The 23512-nt window shown below is 43.1% G+C and overlaps 1 long non-coding RNA gene across 2 annotated transcripts; it reads left to right on the top strand.

The window, feature by feature from the left end:
- Positions 1 to 9046: 9046 nt before the first annotated feature.
- LOC146172221 (uncharacterized) lies at positions 9047 to 15028 on the top strand. Of its 2 annotated transcripts, none has more exons than XR_014702460.1 (3): positions 9047 to 9238; positions 12628 to 12728; positions 14147 to 15028. It is a non-coding gene; the product is annotated as an uncharacterized LOC146172221 (long non-coding RNA). The 2 variants fall into 2 exon arrangements; XR_014702461.1 differs by having other exon boundaries at positions 12628 to 13435.
- Positions 15029 to 23512: the final 8484 nt, after the last annotated feature.

The following is a 23512-nucleotide window of genomic DNA, read 5'->3' as shown; positions in this document are numbered from 1 at the left end:
GACACTGATAGTCAAAGATACAATAATCTCCAGCTGTGGATGACAACAGCGGCGTCATTGCCTTGCATTAAGAAACCTCATTTCCTTCGCTGTTAGAGCCACCGAAGCGCTACTAACACAATCATCCTCTATCTTCGCGATTTGAACGGCTTCCAGAATTTCCCGGGTTAACTGATTGCGGTGTTTGTTTATCACTCTCGTTTGTTCAAATTGTGGCGTGCAATTATCACAATCCCTGCAGTGAATGCCAAGGTGCCCTTTCACTGCTTCGTGCACATTGTAGTGATGTTCTTTGAGGCGTTCATTGAGGCAACGTCCCGTCTGCCCGATATATTGCTTACCGCAAGAAAGCGGAATAGCATAAACAACACTCTCCTGACAGGGCACAAATTGTTTCTTGTGTCTAACTGAGCAACGTTGTGCAACGAACGCGGCGTTGTTAACTTTCTTGCAAATCATCCCCAGCTTGTTGGGGGCCGAAAGGGCGACTCTGATATTAAATCGGCTTCCTATTTTCTTCAACTTGTGTGAAAGGCCGTGAATATATGGAACCACAGTAACTTTTTCTTTTTCTTTTTGCTGCACGGTCGCAGGTGGAGCCTCGTCCTCGTTCCTTTTCTTCGACCTTAGGCCTGAAAGAATTGATTCTGCTGTTGTGGCAAGCAGCTGCTTGGGATACCCGGCATTCACTAGACGTTGGGTTTGATACTCGAAGCTGTCTTTCATGGAATGGAAGCATGACTTTTTAAGTGCATTGATATAACAGGACTTGACAACAGCTCTTTTTACTAGTTTTGAGTGAGATGATGCAAATGGAAGTAATGGTTTACTGTTCCGTGGTTCGTACATCCAGCATGTGTGACTAGGTGAAAAGGACAGCTTGAGGTCAAGAAATCTGATCGTGTTATCTTTAGGAAACTCACAGGTTAACATCAGCGGATAAAGGCACTCTTCAAAAATAGATGTAATGTCGGGCATAATTCTCTCAAAGTCATTAACGTTAGTGTTGATCAGGACAAGAAAGTCATCAACGAAACGGAAGCACTGCACAACCTTCGACCCTTCCAAACGATTTCTCAACTTTCTGCCTTTTTGCGCTAAAAGAAGATCGCTTAGCACTGGTGCAATACATGAGCCAATGCATACCCCTTGTTTTTGCAAGTAGGTTTCGTTATTCCAGGTGGCAAAGGTGGAAGTCAGATATGTTAGTAATAATTCTAAAAAACCTGCCACAGACAGGCCTGTCTCGTTCTGGAACGACAAGACACCTTGACGGTCAATACAGTCTTCTATGCACGAAAGGAGCTCATCATGCGGTAGCGAGTAGTACAAATCTTTCACGTCAAACGAGCAAGCCATTAGACCTTTGTTCTTATGCACTTCAAAAGATTTTAACACATGCTCCGAATTCTTTACCTGGAAAGGGTCGTCTAAGGTTAATGAATCTAAGATTTTCTTTAAATAAGTTGCCACAGAGCTTTGCCACGTGCCTCTCTCGGAAACAATTACTCGAAATGGGTAGTTAGGTTTATGGGTCTTAGCGCTAAAGAATAACTGTAAACTAAGACCTTTACTATTACCGAGTGAATTTCTTAGACCTTCAAGGTTAAGTTTCTTACAAACTTTCTTTGCATTAGCTTTAGCCTTTGCCAAGGTGACATTTTTAATGGGATTGAAACATGAGAGGATAGCTTCTCGGCCTTTCGCAACATAAAGCTGTGAAGGCAGCACAAGAAAACCTCCTTCCTTGTCTGCCGGGAGCAGGCTTAACGAATGTTGCTTCAAGTACGAAATAGTCTTTCTTACAGGTAGGCTCTTCACTGGGGGTTTGTGACGAAGTACAGCGTCCACTCCTTCGGACACACACCTGTCAACTTCCGATGCAGGTGCCAACCTGGAGACTTGCCTGGCCATCCCTAGAAGTTCAGCTGAAGACTTCCTGGGTTCGGTAGCGAACTTCGGTCCTTGGGATAGGACGTGTCGTACGTCCTTTGGGAGATTAACGTTGCCTATGGTGTGGATGACGCCTTCTGTCTTTTGTTCCTTGGCTTGAGAAGCACGGATCTGTTGAAGAGTTTGTTGCCATAAGAAGTCCGCGGTTGAATTGGCCAGGTTGGAAAATTCCGTCCATTTTTTCTTCCCTTGACGAGGACCCCAGTCGTTTTGCATTCTGAGACGGAGACAGTTCCGGTGGAACCGAGCTTGTCTGTTCCATTCTGCTTTGAGGATTTTGCAGATTCTAGAGCAATGGCCCTGAGATGGCTGGAAGCCGCCGAAGAGCTGCAGAACTGGATGCGGGAACCGCTTTTCTCTGATGAGGAAGGACAAGGTTCTGGCTTGGCATACAGCGAAGGCGATGTAGGTCACCAGGATACACGGATGGACGGACATACAGTTAAAAGGGCCCGATGTACTAGAAATAAAACTGGCTAAAACAGACGCTTGGGCAAGTTGGTAATCCATTGAGGGTGAACAGCGCAAAAAAAGACGAGGACGAAGGAAGACACACACGAGCGCTGACTTTCAACTCGCTTTACTGCTTGTCCCGCGAAAATATATCCATGGAACAAACAACAATAAAACGTGAAGACACTGATAGTCAAAGATACAATAATCTCCAGCTGTGGATGACAACAGCGGCGTCATTGCCTTGCATTAAGAAACCTCATTTCCTTCGCTGTTAGAGCCACCGAAGCGCTACTAACACAATCATCCTCTATCTTCGCGATTTGAACGGCTTCCAGAATTTCCCGGGTTAACTGATTGCGGTGTTTGTTTATCACTCTCGTTTGTTCAAATTGTGGCGTGCAATTATCACAATCCCTGCAGTGAATGCCAAGGTGCCCTTTCACTGCTTCGTGCACATTGTAGTGATGTTCTTTGAGGCGTTCATTGAGGCAACGTCCCGTCTGCCCGATATATTGCTTACCGCAAGAAAGCGGAATAGCATAAACAACACTCTCCTGACAGGGCACAAATTGTTTCTTGTGTCTAACTGAGCAACGTTGTGCAACGAACGCGGCGTTGTTAACTTTCTTGCAAATCATCCCCAGCTTGTTGGGGGCCGAAAGGGCGACTCTGATATTAAATCGGCTTCCTATTTTCTTCAACTTGTACAATGGATTACCAACTTGCAATGGATTACCAACTTGCCCAAGCGTTTGTTTTAGGGTTATCATAACCGCGCAGACCAATGATATATTACCATGGGAAGAATGGGTTTGAAATAAGAAAGCAGTTAGCGCCGTCACGCGGCCGCACGCTTCTGCCCTCATTAGAGATTGTCTCAAACGTCCTTTATTTCATACGCGCTCATAATTTGCCTTTCTATTGCGTTTAAAAAGCCATACAAGGTGCATATAAAGTTATCCCTTTATTCTTAATAACAAGCTAAGAAACTACGATAGGCTAATGGCTGCATAATTAAGCTTGCCTGTTGCCATAGTCTCATTAGCATAATTCGGGTACCTCGCCACTCGGCGAAATTATGGCGGCCAAATGTCAGCATTTTCGGTAATGGCGGCACATCAGTTACGTCATGACGCATCAATTTGACGTAATCTAAATATGCTAGCGTATCACGTGTTTCACGTGACATAGCTCCAGCCAATCAAATTTGAGCATCCGCTCCATCGCAGTATTCCATTATTTTCATCACAATGGTTAATCGAGCGTAAGTGTTCTCCAAACCACCATCAGTACCTTCGCTTCCACTCCAAAATCATTCGTATATGTCATCCAGGCAACAAGGTAAGCTCCGGTTGAAATCAATTTTCACGGCTACGTCATTTTGACGTAACCGCTAAAAGTGCTTGTCTCAACTGATGGTTTCGCGCCACAAGTTTGAAGCACGTGACTCTTTTCAGAGCCAATCAGAAAGACAATATGGCGCCGCCAGGGGAAGGCGAATATCGAGGATCGGGCCCCCGGGAAGCGACATTCCGTTTCCAGCCCAGATGAGAGCAGACGCTGACGTGATCGTCGGCGTCACGCGACGTCAGTTCCTTCGTTTTCGGTTGCCGTGGCAACAGCTACGCGTTCCAAAATGCATATGGCGTCACGCATGTTCGTCGTCTGCCTCGGACTGGAGGAATGGGGTTCATTTGGCGTCGGCCTGCTAGCAACGATGAACGACACACACACGACGCAAACAGCGTGCATGCAGCTGTTGATGGGTCTCACAAAGTGAGTATGTTATTAAAGCGCGTGCTTTTCGGCTCGAACCGAGTTTTTGTGTAAGCGAGATTTGAGAAATGCCAGTCTAGCTCTTACGCTGACAACATAAATACATGCGGGAATAACCAACTAGTGTGCGTTAGGACCTTTCTAAATCAATAACTCTGGTGGCAAACATTGTCCCGTTTCGGCTCGAACCGAGCTTTTGTGTAAGCGAGATTTGAGAAATGCCAGTCTAGCTCTTACGCTGACAACATAAATACATGCGGGAATAACCAACTAGTGTGCGTTAGGACCTTTCTAAATCAATAACTCTGGTGGCAAACATTGTCCCGTTTCTGGGCAAGCCGCCGTCAAGGGGTCATCGCTCGATCGAGCGATTCACTAGACAGTCTTAAAGTGTTGTATTATAGTTAAACCGTCTTTCGCGGCGTTGTAATCAAGGCTGCTGGTATATAATGCGGGATGAACATACAATTTCGAGAAATGCACGAAACTTTGAGGCGCAGTTGTTTCAGCCTTTCGTGATGCGACTATGTGTGCAACGGAATACTGCTGCGACACTGGAGCCTCATTTAATTCATATATGTGCGATCCAAATTGTGGATCAGCTGCAGTGCATTGTTGCGGAGTGTTCTATGGAGAACGCGGAGCCGTTTACCGCAAGTAATGTCATTTAAAAACAGCGACCTGAAATGACACTGTGCCCTGTATTAATTGTACCGCTGCTTGGTAGTAGCACTGAAGTAACTATGTATAACGCAAAAACATTACTACTATAGCAATTAATTTATTTCACCATATATATGATGGGAACTCCTGAGTGAAAATATTGTATAGAAATCAAAATGGTGTGTTCTAGATAATGACTGCATGTGTTGTGTGCATATTAATTGGGCTAAATGATCGCTGTTCACTGGGGGACTCATGCTGGTTAGAAGTTTCCGAAACGGTTTCTTGTACGGAAGCCCTCCAATGAATGCATTAATTCATCCTAAATGACAATGTGCCTTGCTCAGAACAGCTGTTACAGTCCATGGGATGGTAATGGTGTCGGTGACAATTTGATCAGCCTGCTCAAGAAAATGGTGTGACACCAATGACAACAGTGACTCATTCTATTTTAGTGCTTTCAGGCATTGTACATCCCCCATTGTTCTGAACCCCAAGGCATGCTGGTAAGCTTGTTGCATAGGGCGCTCAGCTACTATAGGTCAGGCGATCTGGGTTTGATCTTGGCCGAATGCAGTGCTAACCTGTATGTATGATATCAGTGCACATGAAAGAACCTCAGTTGGTTGAAATTATTCGAAGCCCTTCACTGCGGCGTGTCCCTCATAGCTTGAGTCGCTATAGGGCAATAATTAAACCCCATAACAAGGCCAACTCGTTGCCAGCTTTATGGGTATCTCACCGGAAGATCTACTGTGGACACCTTCAGTAGGGACATTCTGCATCTAGAGTACTACACCCAAATAGCAGAGCCTAACTTAAAAACTTTTGAAGAAAATACTCTTGAGAGGCCCCTATCAGAAAACGAGTCAGTAAAGCTTATGTACTGTGGAAATCCTACTATACATCGTCATTTTGCTAGCATGTTGGCACTCATGGGACAAGAATGCGCAGCTGTAGTTACAAGTTGTCAAATATTATATAACGTTGGTATTGTTGCCGTAAAATTTGATCAGGCAGGAAGGCAAGTGCAGCTATACATTGTGCCTCATCACATTTGTATACCAGGTGCCTTTTTGTTATATGGTGTACAGCTCCAGCAGTGCAGGCCAGAGCAAGTGGAAGCACACTGATCGAGTGTTTTATTCAGTCTGGTTTCACCGAAGGGGGCATTTTCGAAAAGGGTGCAAGTTAGAGAATTTGTGGGCCCTGCTCTGCCACACTATCAATGTGTGTGGCTGCTCAAGTTAATGATGAAGCATACTGAACCAAGAGTGCAGGACAAATCACAAAGGTAGGAAGACTGCTATCAACCAAGTGCATATGTTTCTTGAGCATGATTAAATGCATGTGAAACGAGCAAAAACACAAATAAAACAGAAACCTGTCCTTTATGTATCAAGCTGGGCAATGTTCTGGTTAAAGAAAGGAATTGAATGTTTGGTAATGCAAGATGCCCTTTGCATTGTCCTCAACGGTGACCTGTTTGAACAGTGTGATGTACGCTAAGGTACCACTTCAATCCATGGACATAGAAAATTTCCTAGGTATGCATTATTACATATGAAGGCTGAGGTGGTATCATGCATTAACAAATCTTTGGTTTCTTTGTCGTGCCATGAGATTGATTATCTTTATTCATGATTGGCAAGTGTCTGGTGTCTTACTCTCGGTAGTCATCAGTTTTTTTTCTGAATTTCCTCTTTGATATGCATTTAATGTGCTCACACGGTAAATGGCTTTGGTTCGTATCATTTGGCACCAGGTGCATTGCCTCAGATGCTATGGCAAAGCGAGTGACTTCGTTTAGCCTTTGCCTAACGTTGACCGGCTGACAAGCAGGAATGTGTGCAGAACCGTTAACACGTCAGGATTGGCTGCGTGTTATTCTCTCGACTTTTTATTTCCTTCTGTGTTGTGTGCCCATTGCAATGGTAGCCTTTTGCATGACCAGGACTTGCGATGCAACATTGCTGATGTTCAGAGTGCTTAGCCAGAATTTAAAGCACACAGGAAAGTGAAGGAAGAAAGCTGTCCATCGGCAGTTGAGTGGATGCATCTCATGTCCTTATCGACAATCTGATACTCTTCATCAAGGGCTTGCAAAAAAGTTTCATCGAAGTCTTGAGAGCTGCAATATTATTGTAAAGTGGTGTGAAATTATTAAAGGCTTAAATGTAAAAAAAGGCTCACTGGCCCGCATGACGGGATACCCTGGCATATCCAGTTTTGCACATCTTTTGTTGGTGTGCAGTACTAGATTTCATTTCATTAAAGGCCCTAAAAGAGATAGTAAAATTAAAAAATACATATCCACAGTTACAGGAAAGCTTTTACGTCTGCAACGAAGTGATGTGAGCAAGTGATTATAGCAGCATTGTCTGGAATGCCATTCCAGTCTGCATGCAGATATTGCACAATGTTGGTGAGGAGCATGTCTGGAACCTTACTTTCCTTAGTTTGCTTAGCTTTTGCTATTTGCTTATAATATAAACTAGATGAAGATAGCACTCAAATATATCTAGACTTCCAGATTTGTTATAAGGTGGAAATCTCTGTGTGTTGCCTTTCTTCTCTTTTTCATCCTAGCCTTTTGCACTACCTCTACCACGATTCCAGACTTGGTTCAAGGACTGGCACTGGAACTTTGTCTGGGTCACTGCAGCTCACGCCTACATGGCCAACCCTCATGCTGAGATAGTGGTGAAGAAGAAGATGGAACATTAAGGGGCTAGTCCTGACTTGTTCCTGTCGGCTGAAGAAATCTAGTCATAGGGCACTTATTCTCCAATGCCAGCTCATGGCAGGTGCAAACACTGAGCTGTTAAGGAGCTGCCAAAGGCTCTTGATACTTGCAGAACACGCCTCGGTAGCCTGCCCAGTAGCTGCATGCTTAGAGGTCAGCTGGTACCAGGTAGCTTACAGTACTGGTGGATTTGGGCATATGGTATGCTGTAACTTCATTCTGAGGCATGCTTTATTTAGAGATTTCAGGCACGCAAGGAAGCAGGTGCTCGAGACCTTACTTTATGGGATAATTCTCTATGGTGTACATATGTCTCGATCAGCAGTTGATTTTGAAAATACTGCTACCAGTTATGTGTCACAAATTCGACCAGTTGTACGCTTGTGAAACATTAGGCTTATATATTTCAATGTTCTGAATGTTGCCTCAGAATAATTAATTGATGATGAATCCTGTATGGTACGTACCATGGAGTCATCATCAATTATTACATGATTAGTGCGTATCTGTACTAATAATGTTTTGAATGACTGCACCTCAACCTTGCGAACATAGCCTGAATTGGTGTATCTCTAGGAATCTCTTGTTGTATTTCTAGCTCTAGGAAGAGTTAGAGCACAGTACCTCCTTTGCTAGTTCTAATTGCTGTTTCCTTTGCATACAGTATATGCATATAACATGAATGGCATATTTGTGAGGGCGTTATGATAATCATGTATAATTAGACAACTTGTCTGACTATCCACACCTGATAATGGACTTTTTTTTGCAACGAATTTAAATCCTTAGAATCACAAACCACTGGTTAAAAATACACTATTTTTCCTAAGCGTCTTTCACAGGTGTCACACATCTTACAAATGTATTGCAGTTTCACGACTTGCTCATCATTCAAAGAGTGGAATAAGTCTTGCATATAAGTTATGATTTCGGCGCACACATACCGAATATTGTTTTAGTAAATTTGAGAGCATATCATTTTCTTTGACATTTTGTGAACTGCAAATTTCACTTCTCTGTTCGCTGTGGCAGTTTCTGGCCGTGAATCTACGCGGTGAATCTGGATGAGGCTGTATTATGGGCTTCATGGACGCAAGGCTCTTCCATGTGGTGTATTATAGCTGGAAGTGGCAAAAAGATAACCCGTAGCTCGTGGCAAGAATTTTCGTCACGAGCGCACGGAGGCTCGGCAGCATTAGCAGACGACCTACTGTAGGGCGCGCCTTCTGCGGTGGGCTTGAGCGCCAATGCCATGCCAATGCTGCCAATGCCTTCACAGTTTTCGCTGCCGGTATTCATAGTTTTAGTTGCTTTTTACTGTAAAGATAATTAGTTGAACTTATTTGTGCTCATTTTATGCTTGGAAAGTTTCAAAAAGGTTGTGTTCAAAACAAGCAAACGTCTTGTCCATAGTGATTATCATCATCAGCTCAACTTTGTGTGTCATGGCGCTGTCCTGTGTGTGTAGCACCGTGGTCCGTAGCTCATGCCCACTTTAAGTGGTTCGACCGCGTACACATCTTCGCCACAGGTTTAATGTAAGGTAAAGTTGCTTCGGAATGTTTTGCGCATCATTAATTGAAAACTAAGGATTGGCATAAGTAAAGTGGTAACGGTATGTTGCGCCTTCAAGGAAGCACTCAGGTGAGTTCCAAGCGTTTCAGCCTCGTAGAGATCGCTGCGGTTCAGCTTTGACTAGAGTTTACTTGAATATTGTAGCTACTGTAAATGATGAAATACGGTACTGGATAGAACTTTGGTGATGTTTTGTAATGCCCGTTCCCAAGAACACTGAAGCAAGCTCACGCGGCTACTTTGGCGACAGCCGTTCCCACCCTTCTACGCACAAGGTCGCGATTACTGGTGCCTTTCAATAGCACTATTAGTAGTAGAAACGGAAAATTCTCCTAGAAAGCAATGCCTAGCATCTGTCGGGGCGACTAAGGAGCGAGATTGAGCGGCAGGAGCGCGATTTTGCATCTATCAGAGGCCTTTCAGTCACTGTAGGGACATTGTGTCAAACAAGCATCACTGTTCAAGTGAAGAGAAGAAGCACCACCTGATTTCAGCAGCCGTCTGCAGTCTTAATGCATGTACAGTTACTTCCAATATGAAAGGAAATACATTATCAGCATTCAGCAAACGAATGCCTCATATTAAAACAAGCACATTTTCTCGTGTGTTCTTTGTAATCATGCTCTCTTATTACGAAAACAGCGCTGTTTTTTTATTTTTTTTTTGCTTTTTTTTGTGCCTTATGATGATACCAGTGCATTTGCATCATTTTGAGATTTGATAATTAAATTTATATAATTCATAAGCATTACATTTCTTGCCAGATGTTCACATTCTTTGCTCTAAATTTGCATAATCAAATTATCTACCAAAGAAAACGGCTAGTCCTAGCCCTAACAAGCTTGTGATGTAACTGTGAAATGTGAAGGAGTAGTCTTTTCTATGCAAGGTAGAAGTGCCAATAGTTCGCTCAACGAAATTGATTTGGCCGCAGCCACCGGCATCATTAGAGAGTACAATAGGCACGATCTTTGAAATTTGTGGCTGGGCAGTCATGAAATTATTTAATCTGCAAATCATTCAGTTCAGCTATCAATGTAATGGCAGTTTAGTTAGAGCACAGCCGTGGCCGTATAACGATCCCACTTGTCCTCGGACAGATGTGGTCCAAAATTGAACGCCTTCCAAGACAAGTTAGAGAACAAGCATGCATGGCTTAGGAGGGGATCCAAAAAATACCACTTAAAGGGCTGTTAGTGTTGACCAATGTTACCTAGTTAGTGCTTTTCCCACTAACTTTAATTTGTTTCAATCCTGTTTATCAGGCAAAAATGTTTCATTGCAGGAGGTGGGGTTTTAGTGATTTGTAAGTCCTGTTGGCTTCTTTATGGGTGGTGTTTGGTGGTCCAACAATTAATGCTTAGAACAGTCGCTGTTTCTTAAAATGGTATTCATTTCTGAAGGAAAAGTTCGCTGCAAGAGCGTGGTCACTGCGATGTCAAGGTGGCGAATATTAGTTGTCCATTACGCCTTGAATTGGTTTTTGCGGCATTTCTAATGCAATAGTCTAATCTGCTTTCAAGCTTTTTGTCTGACATTACTAGAACCTGTGAAGTTTGTGCAGAAGTTTAGGAAACGATAGCTGAAGGACGATCAAGTCTAGGTACTGGAAGTTTCAAATTCAAATTTGTGTAGTTACAGAGTCGCCAGTGCCCGTAATGGAAATAGGTACATGTGAAAAAATTGCTGCCTGTCCAACTGCAATAGATACTTTCATCAGCTGGAACAGCCATGGAAGCTGAGCTTTATTATTGCTTTAGCAATACTGTGCCAGGTTTCAGCCCATCACGTCGTCACGGGAAGGGCCACGTTTGACCTCGAGAGACCTAAGTTGGCAGCTCCTGCCAGCCCCCGTATAAAGCCCCGCTTTAACCAAGCCGTATGAATGTGCCTTAGTGGCCTATAGGGGTAATGTGAATGCCAGGGTCCTATCAGGCTGATTTTGACATAACCGTCCCATGTGAAATGAGACACCCAAGTTGGCAGCTCCTGCCAGGACCACGGACACGGACTAAAAAAAAAAAAGACTAGAGAAGGAGGTACACTACATGCTGAACCATAAGCGCAGCCATGAAGGTATTGCTAACACAATTCAACCCTGTTTAACCAGAGCTAAACCACAGCCATTTTTTTAGATGAAGTGAACTAGTACAGGGATGCTTCCAACCAAAATTCCTTCTTCGAGCAGGCCGAATTTGCTTTCTCCATGCTGATGCTGCTCTGGTCATATATGGTCATGACATATGTTCAGTACCTAAAGATTATGAAATGTAAACAGGGTGAATAGAGACGATGATTCTCATCTTAATTATTCCAGCCGGACTCTGAAGGCGAAGTGTAAACGCTGCTTAAACTGCCAACTGCTCGCAAATCTGCAAAAAATTGCAGAACACCTTATAAAACTACTGAATAAATCGACCACCTTAGAAAGCAAGCTTTTCATTGCTAAAAAAATTGGGCACTTAAAGTTCAGTATTTGATCTCTTTAAGACATGTGGTGCTAGTTAATGCTCAGTGTTGCCCTGCTTTCATGACAGGCCTAACTGCCTTAAATGAATAAATTGCATGCTTCCTGAGCAGAATAGTTAGATATCCTAATTGCTACCTAGTCTTTGCTAGTGCATATAGCTACACGAAATGCCGACTTATGTCTTGGAGCCGTGTGACGAATGTAGGCTAGAGATTCAGTCCCGCAAAGTCATACCAACTGCTTGAAAGAGTTTATTGGTCCTATGGGTGGATTGTAGTCTCACTTTTCAAGGTCATGTTGATTCAATAAACAAGTGTATCACATCAAAATGGGCATCACCTAAAATTTTTGTTGCGACTTCATGTGCAAGCCAGGCTGAATACTCGTTTTCTGATGCACATTCACAGGGTTCCTGCATTACTTTGCCGAAACATATTCTTGACTAGAAGATAACCATTCTACTGGATCTGCTGTATAGACAAATACTGAATGTGCAGAAGTTACATTTAAGAAAAAGCTTCTTAATTGCAAAGACTATTCATTGGTCAGGTTGTTTCATGAAACTACAGATATCCTAGCCACAAAAAGAACTATCCATGGCAAACTATGAAAACTGTAAATGCCTAGAAGGACGATGCTTCAAAGGGCAGTGCATTACCGTGGTCATTTAATTTATCGAGGGAAATAAAAAGGAAGTTTGTGAGAAATAATTACTGGAATAAAAATGCAGCTGCTTTGTTTTTTTGTGCTTGTTGCCCAGTCCATTACTTGAAAGGGCTTCTACTTTGCTGCATTCAGCTTTCGCACAGCAGGTTATGACAAGTAATTTTTCCTTTAAGTTATGCGCTGTATCCTGTATTTTGTTTCTTTTGAATTCAGTGTCATGTGAAAAGACCTAATGAAGCACTCAACATTTACACTGTTCCAGTATTAATGTTTTGATTGTGTGGCTTCATGCTGGTTTCTTTTTTTTTTAATCTTCCTGCAGGTCATTCCCTCAGACATGTGTCAGCAGATGGTCATCTTGGTTTCCCGTGCCTGTTTGAGAGTACCGGTTGGGTTCGGTGACTGTGGAGTCTCTTTCCACGGGTAACTGTAGCGAGCGCAAGTGTAGTAAATAACATATCTTAATGCAGTAGCATCAAAGGCCCTGTTATACAGAAAATCTGGTATTGGCATTGTTAGTTAAAAATCACAGGCATGGCTCTGGCTGGTGGTAGTTGGCCGGTGACATGGTCGTGCACTGATTGGTTGTTGGGTTGTGTGATGTTATGAGGCGACATGACGCGGCTGAATTGGCAGGTGCTGCCAACTCTCGCTTTTGCCTTTAAGGTCGGAGGAACTAGCTTTCCAAGTTCCTTCCCTATCGAAAAATGCAGTGTCGCTGGGATACTGGACAGTGTTTTCCAGTGTAAAGCAGTATATTTTTTACACTGGCAATACTGCGCCACACTGGCGTCGCACTTGGATTCGCTGGGCCACACTTGGATGGTACTGACGCTCGCAGTTTGGCACTGGCTCGCACTGGCACCTACTGGACATTCACTGCAAGCTCACTGGTCCCAGCGTTTCACAGCGCCAAGCTACACCTTTCACGCTGGGTCGCAGTGTGTCACGCTGCGCCTAATGGACGTTCACTGCAAACTCACTGGTCCCAGCGCTGTGCAGCGCCAAGCTGTGCAGTGTCACACTGCACACAGTTTGCACACTGGGACAGTACCCGTCACATTCCCTGAGAAAATTGGGAGCGCTTACTAACGCCTAATTGCTGGAGAATTCATACCGTGCATCTTATTGTAAGTATAGCGGTTTTTAAAATGGGTCTAAATATGCGTCTGGCGGAAGTCCATGCAGCCAATGCCGGACGTCAACGTAGACATGTAGATGCATTATATGCTACGCGCTCTTCCGGAATGACACTAAATTCAGGACCTTCAAAGTAATGTTTAACCGTTTTTATGTCTCGCACTCACATATGATGCCGATCGCGGCGTTTTCATGCGCATTTGCGCGCAGCGATCACTGCAGCGCTGCCGCTCGCACCACATTGCATGCAAGCGTCGCGGCGGCAAAGCAATGCGGCGTACACCGGCCAGCAGAGATACACGATATAGTTTGGCACATCTCTCGTGCTTAGTAAACCGTCTCGAACTCGGCCGTACCTCGATTTGCTCGTACTTTACAAGATGCCAGCATATATGGACCGCCGGCGCCTTCAGTGCTTTCTGAAGTATGTATACTGCGCGCCCCGAATCTATCGAGTGCCGCGGACATTGAAAGCACGCATCTTAAAGCGCAGCTTTTTTTTCAAGTGCAAACAGTGCATAGAGGGTGTTCACTATTTTTATTTTTGCGTACATGGAGTTTAAACCCCTGCATGCTCGAGGTTACCGTAACTCGATTGAATGGCCTCCGCTTTCACACGAGCGGAGGATATATGTACGCGCCGGACTTCGGTACGCGGTAGGCACATTTAGTTGCTGAAGCTGACTCTTGGAATTTTGCAGAGGGTGCCACGCAAGCGATCGTTGCTACAACCACCCATATATATGTTCCCACGGCTGGCCTACTCTGTGGCGCATATGAATGAATGTAGTCGAGTACGCGCCCCCAATGCATTGACCGGCTGTGCGGAGCTCGCAATTCTGCCCTCGATCGCGTTCGTTTTATTGCTTGTTGGGCGCTTCCATATCGAGTTTTGATGTGTGCAAAATAAACGTGAATTGTAGCCAAGCACTTGTCCTGTGATTATCGTTCCTCAATTGCGTTTTTGATGCATATATATATGCGTCGAATGTACTACGTACCGCGCGCTCTCAAATGAAACATGCAGTTGCACAATAAATATTCTACTTTCGAGGGGCTGCAAACTGCTGTACAGCAGTATGCGAAGGAGGTTTTATCATTTCTGCCTTGACCATGCATAACTCAGTGTTTTAGGTGTGGTCGAGATAGTTCGAACAGCTCGCCATTAAAGAAGAATTAACGGCTGATTGGGCGATTTGGTGAACCATGACGAACAGTAATATAAGAGCGCGGCAGAAACCATTGTTGTCCTCTTCTCTTCGTCTCATTTCTGTTGCGCTCTTATATTACTGTTCGCCTTTCAAGCCCGCGGCGAGCGCTGGACCAGCAGAGCGACTTTCCACGCTACACCGCTGTCTTGCTAGAAAGTCAACCTAGGCGGCGTTTGACATTCAGCTGGTTTTTGTGGGCCCCGTAATGATAAACAACGCCTTCAGAAACGTGCTAAATGTTCAGAAATATTCAAAAAATGTTTAAAAAAATTATACAGTCATCACAAACACACCAAGAGGGCAATTTAGATCATTTTCGCAGAAGACACATCCACAGCTAGCTTCATACTTATGAAAGAGGACAATTACCAATAGGCAAAGAGTGGAGATGAACTAGCAATAAACCATTCGGGGGGGGGGGGGGGGGGGGGGGTTCTTCTATTTAACACTTTCATTCCAGGTTGTCTTCAACAAAAAAAGTGGGCAGACATTGACAAAACAATTGAGCACTCCAGTCAAAACCAAACACCCGCACATCTTTAGAGATCTGTAGAATTGCCAAAGGTCACTTTCCGATTGCTAGGACATTAGAGCTGCATGACAGAGCTGTCATGTGAATAGACCACACCAGACCAAAGGCTTCTCATATAGTATAGCTAACCAAGGTATACCTAACAGCGTTGTGTTGATTTTTATGGCACATAAGCGACTAATGCTGCCATGCGCTAAGAACAAGGTTTAATGTATTTTTTTTTTGCATAATGACTAAAATGTTCTTTAGGATGCAGCTTGTTTAGGAACATTGCTTCCTTTAGGAAACGGAAAATGCAGGGAATTTGGAGTAGTGCACTTCCTCGTAGGATTATACTGGAATGGAAAGGGATCTGTTGCAAAATTGTAGAAAATGTTTTCTTCTTAATTTCTCGCGTCTGGTGCATATGAAAGTAAGATATGGTTTATTGCTAGTTATTGCTTTCTTTATTGCTTTCTATGGTTTATTGCTTTCATAACTATGAAGCTCTGTGTCAGGTGTGGGTGTGTCTTTTGCGAAGACGGCCTAAAATGTCCTCCATGATGTGTTTTTGATGACAGCATGATTTCCATTCCTCAATGATAGGTTTGACAAAGTTGAGTTTGTTGTTTATTTCAATGTTCCAATCATTCTGCAATTTCACTCTCAAATTTTCTTTGTAAAAGCTTCTTGGTATTTTTATGCAGTATATTCAACCTCTAATTTAGCATTGCAGCTAGGTTAGCCGGTTATTTCTCTTCAGCACCTTTGAAGACAGCTGTCCAGCGTTCATAAAGTGTACGGCTTCTGACGACAGGAACTTCTTTCAAGTCATAGAAATAAATGAGACTCACAACCATTAGCTATCTAAGGTATGCATATATATATATATATATATATTGATCGCACAGTGAAATGGTGTCAGCACACTGTTAGAAGAGGTCTTGTAACAACAATCGCTCCCTGAGGTGGTCGTGCCATGTAACCACAAGCACTGACAGAACTCTTGATCATGTTATGTGATGATGCTGCCCTTGCAAAAATAAAGGTACACATTTCAAAACATCCAGTGCACCACTTGACTATTTGCCACCAATGTTTGTGCAAAAATGTCTTTTTCATGCATGTTAACCAGCATGATTAACAAACAGACCTTGTGCACAAACCAAAAGTGCCACGAGGCCACACAATATGGCAGGAGCTGCTAACTCGAGCTTGCAAAGTTACATCTTGAAATTTGTTCTGAGACGTTTCAGCTCCAAGTAAGAAAGGTTACTCCTAGGCCATGTAGGCATATTTGTACAGTTTGGTTAACACAAGCCTTACAGAGGTCTCCGTCAAGTTGTCTTTCACATAACACGGCAGCCTATGACTGCATGCTAATGAGTATGTGTGAGATAACAGAGACATGAATTAAGAAATTAGGGATTAAGTGTGTAGCAAAGGGCATATACAGTTGTGAGAAAAAGTGGTATACTCCACACGCTGCAAGAAAACTGCCCACCAGATTTTTCCGACAGAGAAGCAGTTATTTCTGAGATATGCATTACGTATCCTCCTTGATATACTTGCCATCTTGCCCAAGCAATTTTGTGTGGCACATTTTGTTATACTGAAAAAAATGAATCGTTACGGTTTGCGTCGAGTATACCACTTTTGCTCACGGGTGTACATTAATGGGAATCCACAGTGGCATCCGCAGACAAGAGTCATCAACACTGGCACATCATACCCTTACAGGTGGAGGTTAGGAATCTTCCTAATTTTTGTCTACTCAAAGCTTAAGTCATTTTCTTCGTTCTTCTAGGTATGGAGGATGCCAAAATAATAGCATCAAGAATGCCTAAGACCATCAATTAAGAGGAGGTTGATCTCATAAATAAATATTTCACAAAATATGGGTGACTAGCAGTGCTAGCAAAAGTCGAATCTTAGCGGAAAGGCATGAAATTGAAATGCAACGAATGCAGAGATGTGTTGCGAGACGATCAACTGTCGTGTGCGACATCTGTCTCCGTTAGTTTGATCAAGTGATTGGCCAAAGTTGATGGAGCTTGTGGTCTTGTGAGAAGTGCAGTGTAGTAGCATAGATGCAACCTTGCCCATTAACAATTTGAGTTCCGTAAGTGCATCATGTTGCTTTTGTAAGATGTTCATAGTTTCCATGCAAACATTGTGAGAAATTTCCTTTTAGTGAATGTTTGCTGAAATGTGAATATAATGTGCAATAAAACTAGTGTTTTTTGCTATTTCCTTTTTCATGTATACATTAGTTCTGTAAAGAACTCCACAGGCTTGGAGGAAATGTAATGGCATGCTTTTTGTTACTAGACCCCATCTTGTTCGCTCAGTAGTTAAGAGCGCTCGGCTGTTGAACCCATGGATGCAGATTTGATTCCAGCCGCAGTAGGCATTTCAGTAGAGGCAAAACAATAGGCTATCATGCACCGTGTGGTGCCATTGCTTGTAAAAGAACCCCAGGTGGTTAAAATTATACCTGAGCCCTCAAATATTGCGTCCCTTATAGCCATAGTTGTTTTGGGATGCTAAACCATATATTATATATCATATCACTGTCTGAGTAAGACGCTATTCATAGTCAAATAATCATACACAAAACGACCAGTTTTTTCTGCATGGGACAGCATGTGTTCTACAATTTTATTTTAGCCTTCATGAAGAATGCCACATTGGCTCCACACGGCCTTCTGTCAACCCTTGGTATGTGTCACAATCCCACGGCGGATTATGTATTTGTCTAAGGGCACCTGTGCATGCATGGAGGGGACCATTACGTTCCATTTGTCAGAACTGAAATACATCCTTTACATCACTCCTGTAATTCAACTGCTTGCTATTTCAACTGTCCAGCATTGATGCAAGCTTCAAAGAAGTGCTATTAGCAAATTAATCCAAGAACTGCTTCGGTTTTATCTTCAACAACTGTTCCAGAACCATAATTAGCCAAATGTTGCACAACATGAATGGGAGGTTACAAAACCTAAATAAATGCACATCCTACAAATGGTATGTAGGGTGTCACATCCTAAAGTGACATATATGAAGAATACTGCAGTGGAGGGTTCCAGATTAACTGCTTGGGCTTTGTACCTTGCATTGACATATCGCAGCAAATAGATGTGTTTGCATTTCGCCTCCACCAAAGTGCGGCTGCCATCACTGGGGTTAAAGTATCGCGATGTTGGGGTAAGAACGCAATGCTAAGAAGTCGCAGCGTGTAACCTCTCCAGCATTACAGCTGTCAGATGCAAGGCAGATATTCATGTTCAGCTTTGGACTGACAAGCATAAACGTGTACCATTTGCATTTGCCTAGCTTGACAAAGCAAGAAAAAAAAATTTAAGGAAAAGCTAAAAAAAAAAACACAATACAGGACTAGTCATTAACACATATAAAGCACATTTGTTCCTTTATTAATGATGAAGTGGCCTTCAATAACAGCACAAAGCCTGAAGGAAGGTGCTGTGCCTGGCAGCTAATATTTTCACCTGTAGTAATGCGCATCTTGGGGGTGCTGAGCACTTATTTTTCTGTCCACTCCAACATGCGAAAACTACATCATGTGCATTCCCAACTTTGTGCAACGCCAGGTTAAAGTATTGCCGTTCAATGCTTTTTGCAAGCTTCAAAACAATAGGCGTGTACTTTGTAGAAATAGCCCATTTTCCGAGTTTTAAGCTCCGTAGTGCAGTCTGATAAATTGTCGATCACTTATTTTGGTCTGACTGTTGCACAGCGCGCGTCAATAAGTTTACGACGCTCTCTTTACGCGACATTTTCGGACTTACCACTGAATAAACACTGACATGCACGTGGATCATCGGCGATCATAAGTGAACACCATCTATGTGAATACCACGACCTAATGTAAAATACAGTAGGTCGTGGTGAATACGCTCAGCGCACGTTCATCACAGCACTCTCGCAGGACGTAGTCCGGACCGTGGTCCGGACATCACGCATCTCACGAAAAGCACAAACCGGCGCCTATACCTCCAGCCATACAGCAAACAAAAATGACGCGATGCTTGTATTAGATCACGGTGGACTAGAGACACGCAGGCGGTACCCAGCAGCTTTTTCAGCGCCGCTTGTCTGTATACAACTTGCAGCACCGCAAAGCATCAGCAGAAAGCGACGCGTTACGTGACGCATTTGATCACTGATGGAAGTGAGGAAACTTTGAAGAATCGAAACTACAAAACTACCATCGTAGACGATAATCCACAGGATAACCAACCAGGCTGGCCGTCATCGATACCATATAGCCTCAACGATTACATATGCGCTTGTGCTTCTCTGCCGCGGTCCAAAACACGCAAACCTATCGGGCCATCACGTAGTCTATCACCCATTGCTACAATCACACATCCGAGGACCTCGGATCCGTCCTGGTTTTCCGACGTATCCCGGAGAAAAAACGCATCGTGTCCGCCGGACGTAAACACCACCGATCGGGTCCGTGAGATATATTTCCCGGATCTGTCAGGCTTTTCCGACGATCCCGAAGAAAAACACACCGAGTACGTCGGATGTAGTACCTTTAAAGCCATTGATCGGGTCCGTCCGACGTACCTTTAGCCACAGCCTTTTTATATTCACTGCACAGCTACAGCAAATGTATGTTGAATCTGCATGTTTGAGGTCTAGAGAATTCCCCGCCCGTCGCGCCTGCCGAGGCAAAGGTGTGCTCCGCTGTAACAGGGATGTTTGAGGAAGACTAGATAACTACCGAGCCTGAATTTCTCATTACGAGAGTACTTTCGTGAGTTCTAGATTAGCGCCAAGAGTGCGGGCACTTCTAAGCGGTCACCATGTGCAAACAGATGCGAACCAGAAATGAACCTGAAAAAATTCTGTCATTTCACGGTCAGTGTTAATATATGGTTCACGTGTACATAATCATATTTATTTTTTCAAGTGTCACCATAAATCTATTTAGTACCAGATACTTCTATACCATCGCAAACAGGGCTTTGCTTGGTAAACCTTTTTGCTCCAGCCTCACAGCTGTGCATCAGTACAAGGCACAACCATATCCGCACTGGCAGTGCTGCTTCCAATGTGCAGGTCCTGATAATTAAACAGCAAATTATTATTCCACGCCCACTATTCTGATTTTCACTATGATATGCATGAGATAATTACAAGGGCTCTGTAGGCTCTTGTTCAAAAGAGAAAGAAGTTTGAGCCAGAAAACCATTGACAGATTTCATTGAAAACATCAAAGAATAACTGCTTTCAGATGTAGATAAATGCTGCACTCAACATTAATCACCATTACTCTGTCAGGCAGCATCTCCAGTGTATAATTATTCTAGTAGCATTTTGTAGGAAAGCAAGCATTCATTAGTATTCATCCATTTCACTTCTCAAAGCAAAGAAAAAAAATATCCTTGGACAACACCGAACCTAAATTACATGTCGACTTTGTTATTCGAGATGGTTTGATTTGTAGCACTGCACTGCTAACCTATGGAAATATTGTATAATGCAGAAATACCTCCTCCCTCTAGCAATGCACCACATGGATAAAGCAGAAGCATAAGAACAGCAATGGAACAGCCATTAGCAAGATAAAAAATAGAACTGCTGCCAATTGTAGATGCAGTTTCAGCTTGAATTGTCTAGGTACTGCATAAAGGATTTTAACTGTTGATAATTTCACAATTAAGAAATAAAATCTGCACCTGTTTCAAACCAAAACTTTTTGTGCATAAATCAAATGCACTGCATAGAGAAAAGGTGTACCAACTAAGTTTGTTGTACATGAACAGCTTCTTTGTTTCAAAACAAAGAAAATCTTACAAAACATACTGCACAACTCCTGAAAGAATGCTTGTGTCCAGGACTTAATTCAGAGTGATTAGGGTGCTCGACTTCTGTGGCCAAGGATGCAGGATCAAATCACAGCCACGGCGGCCCCTTTTCGAGAGGCAAAAAGCAAGGCGCCCATAGGCTGCGTGATGTCAGTGACGCTAAAAACCCCAAATGGTCTAAATTTTCTGACTCTTCCACTACAGTATCCTGTACAGCTTGAGTCGCTTTGGGACGTTAAATCCCACAAACCAACCAACAAACTCAGAAAGCACACAATTGAATGTGGTGCAAACCGTAAACAGCATGGTTTTGTGATTTGCATTCTGGCACAAAAAGAAATTTTCCCCTTAATAATATCAGGATATACAAATAAAATAGTCTATTTAATTAGCTGATATGGATTAGAAACATTATACTGTTTCATTTTAATGAGTGCCAAAAAACTTATGGTCATGAAATTCAGTAGCTTTAAAAGCTCCATGATAAAATCTTACCTACAGACATTACGTTTTAAAAGAAGCAGAGTTTTTATGTGCTGCAAAATGCTAGTAACACATATTCAAAAACCCTAGATGGTCGAAATTATTTCAAATCAAACACAAACTGCATCGCAAAACCTGTATGCAAGTTAGAGATAAGTGCGACATGCCGTGTTGTCCCATATCATTTCATATTGCTCTGTTTCAACATGAAAAAGAAGACCACAAGTTAGAAAGAGAAGGCGTGTCTCTGTGATCATTGGCTTGCTGCACAACAAAAAGTCACCCTGTGTACCAAGCTTCTGCAACTTAGTAGCAAAACTGTATTTGCACTCTTCTAAGGATGCCAAGCTGGATGCACTTCACAAAAAACTAACCAGCAATTCTCGCACCTAGTTTGTGCACACCACTGCATGTGTTGTACATAGGTGCACTCTTTGACACGGTCAATATACCTTCAGAGCCAATTTACTGCTGTGTGCCCAGGATAACGCAACCTTTACGTTCACCACTGTTCCCAAGTTTGGACATCGGTCATAATCATCATAATTAGCCAGACTATACCCACTGCAGGGCAAAGACCTCTCCCCTATTCCTCCAATTTACCCGGTCATGTGCTAACTGCATCCACTTAACCCATGCGAACTTCCTTAACCACTTCCACCCACCAAACTTCCTGTTGCCACCTGCTACGCTTTCTTTTCCTTGGAATCCAATCTGTTACCCTTAACGACCATCGGTTATCCTCTTTTAGCACAACCTGCCCTGCCCATGCTCTTTTCTTCATTACTTCCTCTAGAACGTCATTAACTCGAGTTATTTCTCTGACCCACTCTACGTGCTTCCTTTCTCTTAACGTTACACCTATCATTTTTCGTTACATAGCCCCTGTGTTGTCCTCAACTTAAGAAGAACCTTTTTACAGGGTATTCTGTGCAACACAAACACACACACAAGAAAAAGGACACCATGGGCGCCCATGCTGAACTCTTTCTTGTGTGTATTTGTATTGCACTCGATACCTTGTAATTATGTGTGACAGCCAACTAGCTCAGGAGTTAACTCTCTTAAAGAACCCTTTTCATTAGCCTCCACATTTCAGCCGCAAAAGTGAGTAAGGTAAGATGCAGCTGTTGTATACTTCCTGGGTGATACCGGTAACCTGCTAGTCATAATCTGCGAATATTTGCCAAATGCGCTCCATCCCAATCTTATTCTCCTAATTATTTCCCTTCCATGGTCTGGATGCGGTTACTACCTGTCCTAAGTAGATATATTTCAGAAGGGTAGATACTTGGGCTTGTTGGTACATGATCGAAGGGAACAAAATGTAGCGCACCAAGACAATTGGACAGCGCTGTGTGTGTCTTCTTTCTCTGTCCTTGTCTTGGTGCGCTACATTTTGTTCCCTTAGATATATTTGCCTACTACTTCCAGTGCTTCGCTACCTATTGTGAATCTACCTTCCCGAGGCTGTTGAACATTACCTTAGTCTTCTGCATATTGATTTTGAAGCCTCCTTTCTGCTTTTCCTATGTAGGTCATCATCCTTCTTTGCAGTTCATCCCGTGAGCTACTTTGCAGATTACCGCGATTCGAGAATTGCAGATTACTGACATCCGCCCTTATCAACTGCTCCCATTCCAAGTCTCTGAATACTTCCTCTTAGTAAGCTGTGAACAGTACTGGGTAGGTCGTGTCTCCTTGCGTAGTACCTTTTTATATGGGAATTTTGTTACTTTTTTTATGCAGAACTATGGTTACTGATTGAACGGGTAAAACTGCGTCTGCGCCTTGTTTGTGCCTGTGTGTTTCTTACGTCCTGTCTATTTTGCGCAGTTTTACCCGTTCAATTAGTATGAACCAACCAGCCCTTCAGAGTGTATACTTAATGGTTACTGTGCAGCCGCCATATATATCTTAATCCAGTACTTTTACAAACGGCTCGTCTGCAACCTGATTTCACAATGCCTGCATGACTGTCGAGGTTTTTACTAAGTCAAATGCTTTTTCGTAATCAATGAA

This window comes from Amblyomma maculatum, unplaced genomic scaffold, assembly GCF_055883805.1.
Source record: "Amblyomma maculatum isolate TAMU_Amacu unplaced genomic scaffold, ASM5588380v1 scaffold_13, whole genome shotgun sequence".
Taxonomy (NCBI): Eukaryota; Metazoa; Arthropoda; class Arachnida; order Ixodida; family Ixodidae; genus Amblyomma; species Amblyomma maculatum.
This window is presented reverse-complemented; position numbering and strand designations above follow the sequence as displayed.